Source organism: Castanea sativa, chromosome 1 (genome assembly GCF_040712315.1).
Source record: "Castanea sativa cultivar Marrone di Chiusa Pesio chromosome 1, ASM4071231v1".
Lineage (NCBI taxonomy): Eukaryota > Viridiplantae > Streptophyta > Magnoliopsida > Fagales > Fagaceae > Castanea > Castanea sativa.
In genome coordinates, this window is record NC_134013.1 from 62,130,294 (window position 1) to 62,144,783 (window position 14,490).

At 31.7% G+C, this 14,490-nt stretch overlaps 1 long non-coding RNA gene across 1 annotated transcript; it reads left to right on the forward strand.

The window, feature by feature from the left end:
• Positions 1–5,892: 5,892 nt before the first annotated feature.
• On the forward strand, positions 5,893–7,016 carry LOC142612247 (uncharacterized). The gene is made up of 3 exons (XR_012840140.1): positions 5,893–6,024; positions 6,150–6,259; positions 6,926–7,016. It is a non-coding gene; the product is annotated as an uncharacterized LOC142612247 (long non-coding RNA).
• The last annotated feature ends 7,474 nt before the right edge of the window (positions 7,017–14,490 follow it).

Consider the following 14,490-nt stretch of genomic DNA (forward strand, 5'->3'; position numbering starts at 1 on the left):
CAATGTCTATCATTCACTTATTACTTTGAAAGACGCACATGAGATCCTCTTTGAGTCCTTGTAGAATATTTTGCTAACGGGTTAGAGGTAATTGTCTCCAAGATACAACACCACCTAGATTTTACAATAGAAATTCTAGAGAATTCACAGAATTTCTTTGTTTCAACCCTTTTAGTGAATATGCAAGAACTTGTTTGTTTGTTTAGACTCCTTAAACCAGATTGTTTAACTTAATTAATTAACGAAGTTGATTATTAGGTTTATTATTCAGATCTAGGTTAGACAAACATATATCATATCATATACAACAATGGAAAAGTAAAAAACATTACGATATGATGACTTAGAAAAACCAATGAAACTAACTGTTTCAAAGTAAAAACATGTGGAGGATTTGACCTAGCTATTCTCAAAGTAAAACAAATCTACTATAAAAGAATTGAAGTTTTTACAAAAGATTTAACCCTAAATCTATTGATACCTCATGTAGTAACTTACTGACATGACCACGTGCAGGCTCCGAATCCACAGGCTCCTCTCATTCAATTTGCTGCAACACAAGCACCCATGCTTGTGACTTTGAGATCCCACTCAAAGATTTCAAATCACCTTCACTTGTTGATCTTGTAATAACAACTTCTACAACACCGGATCTTGAGATTCTTCAAGGAATATTAAAAGTAAAAGACTTTGGAGAGCATTGGGTATAAAAACCCTAGATCTACAATTGGGGGTACAAGATACTCTTTTCTCTCTAAAAACTTCATCTAGGGTTAGCTTATAATGTCCTTTAAATACTGGAAAAAATGGATCGCGATTTAGGCTTCAAATAAAGAAGTTATGGACTTTTTACTAATTTTTGCTGATCTGCGACATTCGATCAATCAAGAGGAATCGAACAACAATCGAGGTAACCAGACTAGAACTTGAGTTTTTTTGTCTTGGACTTGAAAGTACACCATTCTAACTCAATAATACTTATTTTTTGTCATGGTTTGCCAACACTACAAACTCAAAACCCAACAGAACTATATATATATATATATATATATAGAGAGAGAGAGAGAGAGAGAGAGAGAGAGAGAGAGAGAGAGTGAAGAGACATCGTTAAAGAGGTAGCACTAACATGTCTTCTTTTTTTTGTTAAACATGCATATAATATTAAACATGCACTAAAATTTCTCCAATGAAGAGTCATGACTCATGACACTAACTACAATTAATAACAATCAGTGACCATTAATAAGAAGTTCCAATTAACTTTGTTCAAGTGAACTATTTCACTTTGAGCGAACCTTAAGAAAACCCCAAATGGCCTCAAACATATATAAAGTTTGGTTTCTATCTTTGCATGGCACTCTCTAAAGCAATCTTCAGAACAAGAACTTAATTTACTCTTATCTTCAAGCTACACTCACCCGAGCGACCCTCAAAAAGAATTTTCACTCAAGTAAAATATAAACATTAGACCAGTATAATTGCTTTACAAATAGAAATTTTGGATACTTCATAGAATTTCTTTATATTTTTCAATCCTATTACTGAATATGAAAAAAATAACATATATAGAGAATGAAGAGACATTATTAAAAAGTCACCAATAAAGAGTGAGATACTATAAATATAGTTAACAACAATAGATAACTGAAGTTTAATGAAATTTTTTAGGCTCACTCGTCTGCACAATTCAATCGAAAACTGAAGTTTAAGCACCTTCGCTCAACCAAACGCCAAGCAAACCTCAAATGACCTTAAATAGAAAGTTCAGTCAATCTTTACATGACGCTTGATTATTCATTAAAACTTGAACTCTGCTCAATGTTCACCCAAGTGATCCTCAAATAGAAAGTTTTCTTGAGCAAACTCTAAATATTAGATCGATATAATTTGTCTTTTAATTCTCTACTTTAATATGGGATTACCACATATATTACAACCTAATATAATTATTCATACATATTATATATATAATACACTATACTCTATAATGAAAATTGGGCCTAGAAGTTGAGGCTTTGCCATGCGGCTATCTTCTCTTTGTGACAAATGTTTAAATTCTCATTAATTACATTAGTTCACTTTAGGTAAAAATCTTATACATTTTTGTTTTTGTTTTGAGAAGGTAAGTTTCAAGAAATTTAAATTCTATTCCAAATACAGTTCAATTTAGGTAAAACTTTATGGATCCAGATCCTCTAAATTTCTTAGGGTACTCTATCAATAAATTTCCTTAAATCCTAACCACATTTTAATGATTTAATGGTCTAGATTCTGCCATATCAGCATTCCACTAACAATATTCTTAAAATAATAAAATAATGTTGTAAACAAAACAATTAAATTATTATTAGTAGAATGATGATGATGATGCGAAAATCGTCAGTAGTGTAGGTTCGTCCAGATGAAGTTGAAACCTAGTCGCTGTGCCTGTAAGTGTGGTGAAAAGCCCGCTTCAGATGGTCATCGGTGTGGTAACTGTTACAGAGTCTCTGATGATAAAGTCAGCTTATAGAAACTTTTTAGGAAGCAAAAAGACTTAGAAAATCGAAGTTACATGTACTAGTATATTTTGGGTGTGTGTATATGTACCTTGTCTAGTTCTGATGAGCGTGTATATATAGTTTCATAGTTTTTAGCCGTTAGGGCCTTAATTGTGGCTTTAGTGCTCCCTTCGTAACGCCTCAAGACTTATTAATGCAAGTTTTGATGAGCCACCAATGGTCTAACAACTAATTGGTAACTGTCCGAGGCATTGGAACTTCTTATTAATGACTTGCCTTCCCTCGTCCATGCCGTGGCTAAGTGGATGAAGATGTTTGATGAGGTCGTCTGGGCAAGAGAGTTCGTTGGTCCCATCAGCTACCCCCCAGGTTCTATGGTCATCCTTGCATGTCATGACAATCACCAAAAGGTGAAAGGTTTTTTGCTCAGACATGACTCTTGGGGTTCTGTTCCACATTTGATGTGTAGTGGTAGCGCATTTAATGCGTAGTGGCAGCGCTGTACACATCGTGGCCATGTGGCACGTTACGGCTAGTGGAGTTTAGAAAAAATTTTGTATGCACCAAGCGCATGAGTCGCCCCTCTCACAGACATGTGGACCCCACAGGTGTGGATGTCTCATGCGCCTGGCGCATGAGATACTCTCTCTGGAGTTAATGCCTCACTTGTGTGGCTCTTTGGGTTTCTCGCTAGTTTTCAGTTTTTTGTGCTTAATTAGTTTTTAAACTTCATTTCTTTTCTCTTTCTTCAAGAAATCGACATGTTATCAAATTGAATGAATTTTTTAATTAAGAACCATTAATGGTGTGGCTTTTGATTTTATTGGCTCGACCTAAAGAAAATGTTTCGTTTCACAATACTATTGTTTTCTAATTTCCTGATTGGGTTTGTTTGCTTATCGCATTTCTACTTTTAATATGGATGGCCTATCCTTGTGTCTAAACATGTTTAAAAAATAGTATTATTAAAAGGAATAAATTTGGCTATATATTTAGTTGTAGTTTAAAACTATAACTCCCTCTAAAAAAAATAACATTGAAATATATTTTAAAATTTTAACCATTAGATTGCATGTTCTTTACATTCTTAATACATATATCAAATTTTGTGCTAATCAAGTGTTATTTACCATATGATCACAAACTCATTTTTGTACGAGTTTAAACTATAAAAACTTCTTTATCATTACTTTCTTAAAATTTTCTTTCTTCATTTTTTTATCATTGCTTTATAAAGATTTGACTTGAGCTAATTATTTCACAAGTATGCTTTAACTTTTAAGTTTTTAATTAATCAAGGAAAAAAACATGCTGTATATTTTAATATCTTAATTAGATAGACAAGATTGGGGGTTTGAATCTCTAGGTCTTCATCCAAAACATATGCTTTTAGTATTCAGGGGAAAATTCTACTATAGTCAGACCTCTTTACAATTGGAATAGGTTCCCATGCCTTAAATCATGCACATGCATGGATGATCAAGACCTCTTTAGAATTGTTGCATTTATAGCATCACTTGATCAATAATATAAATAAAATAAAAAAATTCAATACATTTCCTTATATTTGTATAATATTTACTTATTATAATGTTAAAAAAAATTATGTTCTGATAAAATTAACACTAAGTTTAAATTTTTACTTAAATATCTATTTGAAGAAGATATTTAACGAACTAAATAATCTAAATTATTAAAAAAATTCTCACAATAATAAAAAAGAATAGAATAATGCTAGGACTTTACATACCTCTCCAAACAATAATAAAAAAGGATAGAATAATGGTAGGACTACAAATATAACCCCTTCAATATTATGCTTTTTAAAATATGACATAAATATAACTTGAGCTTAGCCCTTCCTGACGTCTAGTGGTGTCTCAATCAAGGCTCAATCCAAGCTAGGAAAAGCCAAACTTGTCAATTTACTGGTTAGGTTCTGCTTGATTTGCTTCTTCCACCCCAATTTGCAGTCCCAGAATTTCCAATACTTTGCTTGCCTTTTCAAGTAAAATTAGAACATCTTTTATTGTTGAAGCAATGGCTGCAGCTAGAGCCATTTACTTCGCGCAAGAAATTGGCTTAACATCTTTTATTCTTGAAGGCAACTCTGAAGCAGTGATTAAGTGCCTTAGGAATGACGATGACTCTTTTTCTCCTTACGGGCATATCCTTGCAGCAGCCAAAGCAACCACAGAAACCAGATGTATTTCATTTTCCCATATTCGTAGACTTGGTAACTCTATTGCTCACAACCTAGCTAAATACGCAAGACATGTTAGAGGTTTTTCGGTGTGGATGGAGGATGTTCCTCCACACCTTCAAGCTGTACTTTTAGCCGATAATGGCTAGTTTTCTTCTTCTTAATGAAATTTGCAAATGTTCTTTCTCAAAAAAAAAAAAAAGTAAAATTAGAACAGAAGGTAGTGAATTAATGGGTGGTTCACAAACCTTTGGATGAATTAATGACAATGCTTTGGTTATTATTGAATTTATAGCTTATTACAGAAAATTAACTCCCCTTCAACCTTAATGTTTATTATTAAAATACTCACGAAATTTACAGTCTAAGGTGAAATGATAAATGATCTCATCATGCAAAATGTTGCCTTCTCTCCCTCCAGGCTTCAGTGTGATTTATGCAATTATATGCATTGACATGTGCAGACATGGTTACTATTTTTCGAATGTATTGATTGTGTGTATTTCATTGCAACATAAATTAAATGAGATGTGTTTTTCAGAATATACAACTTTAATAGCTTTGAAATACTTGGCTTTTGTGCTTTCAGTCTGAGTTTGTCAGGATGGCTGCAAGATTTGGAGCCAAAATCTTACCTTTTGATGCTGTTGGAGAAGACGCTATAAGCGAAGTAAGCTAAGAACTTCACTTTGTAACATTTTTTTTTTATTATCAATTATTAATTTCCATTCTATCCATATCTGCATGCAGCACAGAATTGTAGTTTCTAGCTGGCTAGGCTGCTAGTTGAATACCACTGTAACCACTCACACGGGTCATCACTTGATGCCTTATTTCTTCCAAATTTTCTAAAATCTAAACATTGAAACCTGGATCTACATTCATATTCTTATTAATTTACAATTTTACATGTATATGCTTATCCTTGTTTGATAATGTTACTTGTGTTATGTGAAGAGAACAGTAATTGCTGAACAAAGGGTTTCTCCCCATAACTTTCTATGTAAATTAAGGTGAACTTTTTTATCAGTTTCCCTGGACACAATGAGATAGGGATTTTCTTTTGAGAAGGGTATGACATGCTAATTGCTTTGAAGAAAAGTTTAAACTGGACATATCTACATTACCGCTATTTGCTGTTTCGGCTAGCTAGTTTATATTTAGATTCACATTTTTGTCACTGGGTTTTACTTGTTTTCTTTCTAATGAGTAAATGGTTTCTTTCAACTTATACCTAGTTTTTGATTATGATGACCAAATGAAGATTCCTTACCTTGAGGATCAAATAAAAAGATGACAGATGAGATTGTAAACTTAAAGGTATATTAAGTTCCTCTGGCATTGACTTCAATTGGATCCTTTCTTTCCATAAATATGATCTCAAATTTATTTTGCCTTTTCCTTCCTATTCTTTATTTTAATATTACCGTGATCTTGCATTGTAGGACTGATGCCACTGGAGCAGTTGCAAATCAAGATGTACATTTCCCAGGAATTCTACCAAAATTTCCTGGTTATTTTTATTATTATTTTGGCAAATCCATTGAAACAGAAGGTATGGCTACTGGTTAGATGACCAATATCTTTGAATGTCTGATGCTTGAGTACAGTATCAAGTTAGCCTAAAACAAGATTTTTTTTTTTCCAAAGTTGATGGTCTCTTTAACAAAATTGCAACTTTGAAAAAATGGCTTTATGATATTACAGTGCATCTAATTGGGACTGATAGCCACCTTAGATATTCCCTAGATTGGAAACAAATTCAATTTGCAGATCATCATGCAAAATACCCAATTCATTAGAAGCAGCCTGAGAAGAATAATTTCATGCAACAATCATCTAATTGTAATCATATCTATCCAATCCATTCTCTTCTCAGTGTGTTCTTTTATATGATTATAGCTTATCATTTGCAACTGAAAAACATGAAACATATGTTCTTATGAATCACTATATCGTACACCCACGTACAGCCAGATATATGGTTTAGTAGAGGGTGTTTGTCGTGCAGGGCCACATTTGCAAATAAACATTGTAGGTCTGTATCTTACCTGAATCTTAGGACAGTTGTAACCTGTGTCTCTGCTTGAGCAGTAGTCAATGGAAGTTTGAGCTTTAGTAGGTTGAATTTTTTATGCAAGTTTTTGTTTTTTTGTTTTTCTTTACGAGGTAAGTAAGATGCAAGTAATTGTTAACCTTAATTTCTAATCATGTTCTGAAGGTTTGAAGCAGAAATTAAAAGACAGGGACAAAGCTCATGAATTATACTTACAAGTCAAGTCTGAGGTTGGAAGGTGCCTTGCTTATTTGAAGGAAAAAAGAGAAAGCGCTCCTTACAGAAATTTATTGTCTTGGTTAATTTACCAGGCCACACATGGCTTTATATCTGAAATTCCTACCTTTAAACTTCGAATTTTTTAGTGAATATGAAAAGAACAATATAAATTGAGAATGAAGAGACATCATTGAAGAGGTAGCACTAAAAAGTCACCAATGAAGAGTCATGACTCATGACACTCTAAATACAATTAATAACAATCAGGTGGCCATTATTAACAATTTTACAACAACAAAAAAAAAAGTTCCAAATGAGTGAATGACTTTGTTCAAGTGAAGTATTTCACTTGAGGGAACCTTAAGCAAACCTCAAGTGGCTTGAAATAGAAAGTTTGATTTATCTTTGCATGACACTCTCTAAAGCAATCCTGAAAACAAAAAACTTTACTTGATCTTCAAGCTACGCCCACTTTTTTTTTTTTCTTTTTTTATTATAAAAATAGTAAGTATTTTTAACACACACACACGAGGAAATGGGAAAATGTCTTAAAGAAATCGTGTATATCCAAAATGACTTAACTCTTAGATATACGGCACAAGCTTTAAATCTCAAATATAAATTTCACTCAAGTAAATTACAAATATTAGACTAGTATAATTGCTCTACAAATAATAATTTTAGAGAATTCATGAAATTTCTTTATATTTTTCAACCCTTTTACTGAATATGAAAAAAAAAACAACATATGTAGAGAATGAAGAGACATTATTGAAAAGTAGCCAATGAAGAGTGAGACATTCTAAATACAGTTATCAACAATCAAATGTTAGTAATAGTGAGAACTTTTAGGCTCACTTGTCTACACAATCTATCTATAATCTATATTTGTATATATCTAAGAGCTGAAGCATAGAACTTACAGTTGTTACGCCTCTGTTGAGTTATATTAGCAGCCACGTCATTCACTTATTTTCTACCTCTTTTTTTTTTTCTTTTTAAAACTTTTCTTCTCCCTATTCTTAAATATAATAGTAATAAATAAATAACTCTTCTTCACCATATTAGTCCACACCATCCGGTACAACTTACACTTTCTCCACCATCCCCTCTCTCTCTCTTTGCCTCTCTATCGCTCCACTGCTCTTTACTTTACCGTTACACTTTCTTCATTATTTTCTCTTTCTTGTATAAATTTGATATCATTTCTCTCATTCAATCCATATTTTTTCCGCACAAAAATTGTAAGTACTCTCTCTCTCTCTCTGTCTCTCTTGGTGGTTTTTTGTTCTTTCTTATAACTCAAATTAATGGTGATGGTTTTTTTTTTTTTTTTAATTTGTGTTTTGGTATTGTGTTTTTTTTTTTTTTTTAATTTCCCATCACAAAGTCTTCTCTCACCCTTTATAGCTTTGGTTGAATTTTAGTTTGGGTTATACTTAGTTTTTTTTTGGAAATTGAAATTTGAGTTTATATTAAAACACAATCTATATAGCTATGAATTTGCCTACCAATTGTTTGAGTGTTAAATTTTTAAAAGTCTATTTTTTATTCCTTTGGTTTCATTTTAATTTTTGTTAAAATAAAACTGTAATTTTGTGATTTTATTTCTTAAGAGATGAGAAATTTGAATAATAAATTTGAAACTTATAAAATTTAGTTGTGTATTAGGAAAATATAACACATTACAAATCAAACACACAAGACAATAGAATGATATCTTTGTAAAGATAAAAAGATAAAAAAAATACTTGTAGAAATCTTTTTTTTTAAAAGACAATACTTGAAGTAATAGTTACTTTTATATATTACACATCATTGCATAATATTTATATATTTCCATGCATCGCGTAGATCTGCAACTAATATATATTATAAAAGTTGGATCCCCAAACTGCAGTTAGCATATATTTCCAATTATACTATTATGACATGTCATCTCTTCTTAAAACTAAAAGACTCGTAAAGAGACTTTATTAAAAATGACTATTTCATTTACTACTAAATCCTTTCAATTTATTTTCTAAAAAACTCCTCTCTCTCTCTCTCTCTCTCTCTCTCTCTCTCTCTCTCTCTCTCTCTCTCTCTCCTTTTAGTTGTTGACAATGCAAAAATCTACCCAAAAAGAAAAAAAAAATCAAAATGATGAAGGATTAAAATCTGTTAAAGTTTTAAAACTTGGATTTCTTAATTTTAAGTTGAATTTTTAAGGTTTGCATTCTTTAACAAGATATACATACTAAACCAAATTTAAAAATTAATGAGAATAAATGTGCAAAGCACAGGTCAACAACTAATTCTATAGAAAATTGAAGTTTGAACGACTTTGCTCGACCAAACACTAAGCAAACCTCAAATAGCCTTAAAAAGAAAGTTCGATCGATCTTTACATAAGGCATTTACACTTGCTTGAGCATTCATTAAAACTTGAACTTCGCTCAATCTTCACCCAAGCGATCCTCAAACAAAAAGTTTGCTTGTGCAAACTCTAAATATTAGATCGATATAATTTCTCTTTTAAGTCTACTTTTAATACGAGATTACCACATTTATTACAACCTAATATATTTTTATATCATAAACTGTACTCTATAATAAAAGTTGTTTCTAAAAGTTGTGGTTACACCAACGACTATCTTCTCTTTGCAATAAATGTTTAAATTCTCATTAATTAGATTACTTCACTTTAGGTAAAAATCTTTTTAAATATTTTTTTGAGAAGGTAAGTTTCAAGTAATTTAAAATTTTATTCCAACTATAGTTCAATTTAGGCGAAAACACTATTTTTGGTCCCTAAATTTTGGGGTTGCAGTCAGTTTGGTCATTACATTTTGTTAACAGTCAATTTGGTCTCTCATATTTTTCACTTGCAACCAATTTAGTCCTTACTATTAACTCACTAACGGAAATTATTTACGTGATAAACGATTTACACAATTGGCACGTCTAATATTAAAATAGAAAATGATATGTTGATGGGTCTAAATTTTATCGGCCACATCAATTCTTATATAGCAAAAAAAGCCACATCAGCTCTTATTTACCCTTTTTTTTTATAATTTTCTTATAATCTTTTTAACCAAACAGAATTTCTATTTTATTTTCTCAACTCTCTTACAATCTCTGCAACTTTGTTCTTTAGTTTCTCTTTGATTCTCTTCTGCCTTCATTCTTCCCAGTACTCATTTCTCAACGATCGTCAAAGTCAGTCCATAAACCATTGACTCCATCCCCAAGCCTTCTTTGCAACCACTATTTGAGTTGCCCATCGCCGTCCATCTGCTGCCTCCGTCACAACAACTCGATAAGTCTCTTCAGTTCACAACTTTCAACGCCTACATAATGGGCTTCCTTAAAAACGAAATCCAGAATAGATGATTTTGGAGAAGAGTGAAAAGGGATTGGGAATCTCTGAGTTGGGAGTGAAATCGGCGAGTCTGGGTTTGGTGGATCTGGTTGGAGTAGAGGATTTAAGATCGAAGATGATGATTCGTAAGCTTGGGCTAACTCTAGGAACTGAGTCGTGGCTTCGGCTTAGAATAAGCCGGATCTAGGATTGTGGTGGTGCTGCTGCTGCTGCTGCACCGTTGGGTTTGTGGTGAAACTGAGTTTGTTGGATCATTCATTGTATGGGTTTGGGGATATGTTTGATTTTGGATTATAGTTTAAACTTAATGGCATAAGATTTGCTATGTTTGAAAGCCAAATAAAGTTTGAATCAATTTAATCTGTGTTGATACTTGATATGCCATTGTTGGACTTAAAATCACTGTTACAATACGAAAGAAATTGTAAGAAAGAAAAGACTGTTTGTTTACCAAGAAATTATAAGAACAGAAAAAATAAAATTGGTAAAATTAAAAAGAAACTCTGTTTGGTTAAATATTGTAACAATAATAAAAGAAAAAAAATGGTAAAGAAAAGACAAGTATTTTTAAAAGTTGATGTGACTAAAAAAATTTAAATACGTTAGCATATCATTTTATATTTTAATATTAGACATGATAACGGTGTAAACCGATTGCCATGTAAAGAATTTTTGTTAGTAAGCTTAATGGTAAAAACCAAATTGATTGTAAGTTGAAAAAATGAGGAACTAAATTGACTATTATCAAAATTTAATGACCAAATTGACTATAATTCCAAAATGTAGAAATCAAAATAGTGTTTTCGTTTTCAATTTAAGTAAAGTTTTATTAGCTAAGATTAAGGAATTTAAAAATCTACTCCAACTTAAATTATATTTCAAAAAACTTTTTTTTTAGAGAATATTTCAAAAAAATTCAAGTACGTTAAAACCAAATTTAAAATTTATTTAAGTATTTTGATCATCTATCATAATTTTGTATTTTAATATGGTAAAATTTACATATTATATACCGTTCTTACGTTGTGTTGCTTAATATATTTTTGCATTTCTATAATTTAATCTAGATGAAATTATATTAAAGTTAGAAGTGACTCGCTATAGTTTTGATGATATTATTCTTTCATATAGAAATTTTTAATTAACCGTACATCGAATGAGCATTGGACTAGTATACATATAATGGTCCACATTTAAGTTGATAAATGCCATATTTAAACATAGAAAAAGCTTTCAAAAAATCTTTTTTCTTAAAAATTTACAATTTTAGGGTGAAGAATACAAGTTAATATGGCCAGAACAGTCTGAGTTTGTCAGGATGGCTGCAAGATTTGGAGCCAAAATCATACCTTTCGGTGCTGTTGGAGAAGACGATATAAGCCAAGTAAGCTAAGAACATCACTTTTCCTATCCAAAAAAAGAAAAATTCACTTTGTAACATTTTTTTTATTATCAATTATTAATTTCCGTTCTATACATTTCTTCATATCTGCATGCAGCAACAGAATTGCAGTTTATAGTTGAATACCACTCGCACGGGTTATCACTTGATGTGCCTTCATCCTTCCAAATTTATATTCCCATTAATTTATCATAATTTACAATATACATGTATATGGTTATGCTTGTTCCATACTGTTAATTGTGTTATATATGTTGAGAGAACCATATATAATTGCTGTAACAAAGCCCATAATTTCCTATGTAAATTAAGGTGAAATTTTTTATTAGTGTCCCAGGACACAATGAGACAGGGATGTTGTTTTGAGTAGGGTATGTACATCTTCCAGGAATTTTTCCAAAATTTCCTGGTCGGTTTTTTTTTTTTTATTACTTTGTCAAACCCATTGAAGCAGAAGGTATGTATGACTATTGGTTAGATTAGATGACCAATATCTTTGAATGTCTATGATGCTAGTAATTAGAGTACAATATCAAGTTAGCCTAAAACAAGAATTTTCAAAATTGAAGGTTAAAATGAATTTATGATATGGTAGGGTAGCACATTTAATTTGGACTGATAGCCACCTAGATATCTCCAAGATTGGATAGTTCAAATTCAATAGGTAGATCATCAAGCAAAATACCCCAATTCATTAAGGTGGCTAGAAGCAGAGCCTAGGAAGAATAATTTCAAGTTACAATCATCTAGTTGTAATCATATCTATCCATGCCATTCTCTTCTCTATCAGTGGAATGCTGTTCAAAACTGCACCGATATGGCATATGAAAAGCATCTCCGTGTGGTCATTTATATGATTATAGTTTTTCACTAAATCATACATTCAAGTATAAAATCAGATATATGGAATAATACGTAGAGGGTGTTTGTTAAGCATTGCCACTTTAGCTAATAAACATTGTAGGTACTGTATGTCAACCTCATTCTTCAATTTGTCTATATCTTTACCTGAATCTTAGGACAGTTGTAATTTGAGCATTTGCTTGAATAGTAGTCATTGCAAGTTTGAGCTTTAATAGGTTGAATCTTCTATGCAAGTTTTTGTTTTTTCTTTTTCTTTATGAGGTAAGTAAGATGCAAGTAATTGTTAACCTTAATTTTTAATCATGTTTTGAAGGGATGAAGCAGGAGTTAAAAAACAGGGACAAAGCTCATGAATTATTTTTACAAGTCAAGTCTGAGGTTGAAAGATGCATTGCTTATTTGAAGGAAAAGAGAGAAAACGATCCTTTCTCTCGGTTAATTTACCAGGCCACACAAGGCTTTCCATCTGAAATTCCTACCTTTAAACTTCGAATTTTTAGCTCATTGAAGTTGTATAGACAAAACTACACTATTGGTCCATAAAGTTTACCCTGTGTGCGCAATTGGTCTCTCAAGTTTAAAGTGAGCACAATTAGTCCCTTAAGTTTTAAAACTGAGTTGTGTTGGTCATTTTACTAACTGTTGTTAACGGTGTTACTTACGTGGTTAATAGTATGGTGACTTGGTTTTTTTTTTTTAAATGATGTGGCATGTTTTTAATTAAAAAATTAGAAACTAAATTTACACGTGAGAAAAAAAAATTCACCGGTACCAAATTAAAAAATTTATATTCTACCTGTTGTAAAAACCCACAACGAGAGAGGGTTATCAGGCAACCGGAGATTTTTTTTAATTTTTAATTTTCTGTTAACCAGATTTCCAAAACTTTTTAGACAGTTGCTTACCTGAACATTCTTAATTTCTTACATATCATCGTTAGTGTTTTCTTACAACGAAACATGGAAAATTGGCAACTACAATTATAAAAAGCATAAGCTTGCAAATACAAAACAAAATTTTTAAAGAAAAAGTGAAACATGAAACCTCAGCTTTGGATTCAACGGTAAGTCCAAAGAAAGCAGCCGAAACAAAATGCTTGCCCACAGACTCTGCCAATTTGATCTGACTGAGAAAATACGACAAAGTCTCAAGCCTATCGAACCGGCATTTGCTACAATTCTCTGCACTGTGGTATGGCGTGCCTGGACTCTTAGCCCTCGTCAAAGACTGCGGTGCCATAAGAGTCTTCGGCAAAACCACATTGGTTGCGTTCAAATTCGTCGCATCTTTTTCTTCAACTTCTTCTGGAAAGGAAACACTTTTTTTCTTCAACTTGGGTAGTATTGTTTTTTCAGGAGTACTCTGCTATGTAAAAAAAAATCATCGGTTGCCTGATAACCCTCTCTCGTTATGGGTTTTTACAACAGGTAGAATATAAATTTTTTAATTTGGTACCGGTGTTTTTTTTTTTCTCACGTGTAAATTTAGTTTCTAATTTTTTAATTAAAAACATGCCACATCATTAAAAAAAAATGTCAAGTCATTGTTCCGTTAGCCACGTAAGTAACACTGTTAACAACAGTTAGTAAAAGGACAAACACAACTCAATTTTAAAACTTAAGAGACTAATTGTACTCGCTTCAAACTTGAGGGACCAATTGTACACATAAAGTAAACTTCAGGACCAATAGTATAGTTTTGTCAAGTTGTATATACACCTGTTTGATGCACACATAGTGTACAATATAAAGTATAAACTCCAGGTGTGGTGCTGGCCGAGCGTAATATCCAAGGGACAAAAAATTTAAAGCAATTTTATTCTTGAGTAATTACTTTTTTTTTTTTTTGAGAAACTATTCTGAGTAATTACTAGTTTAA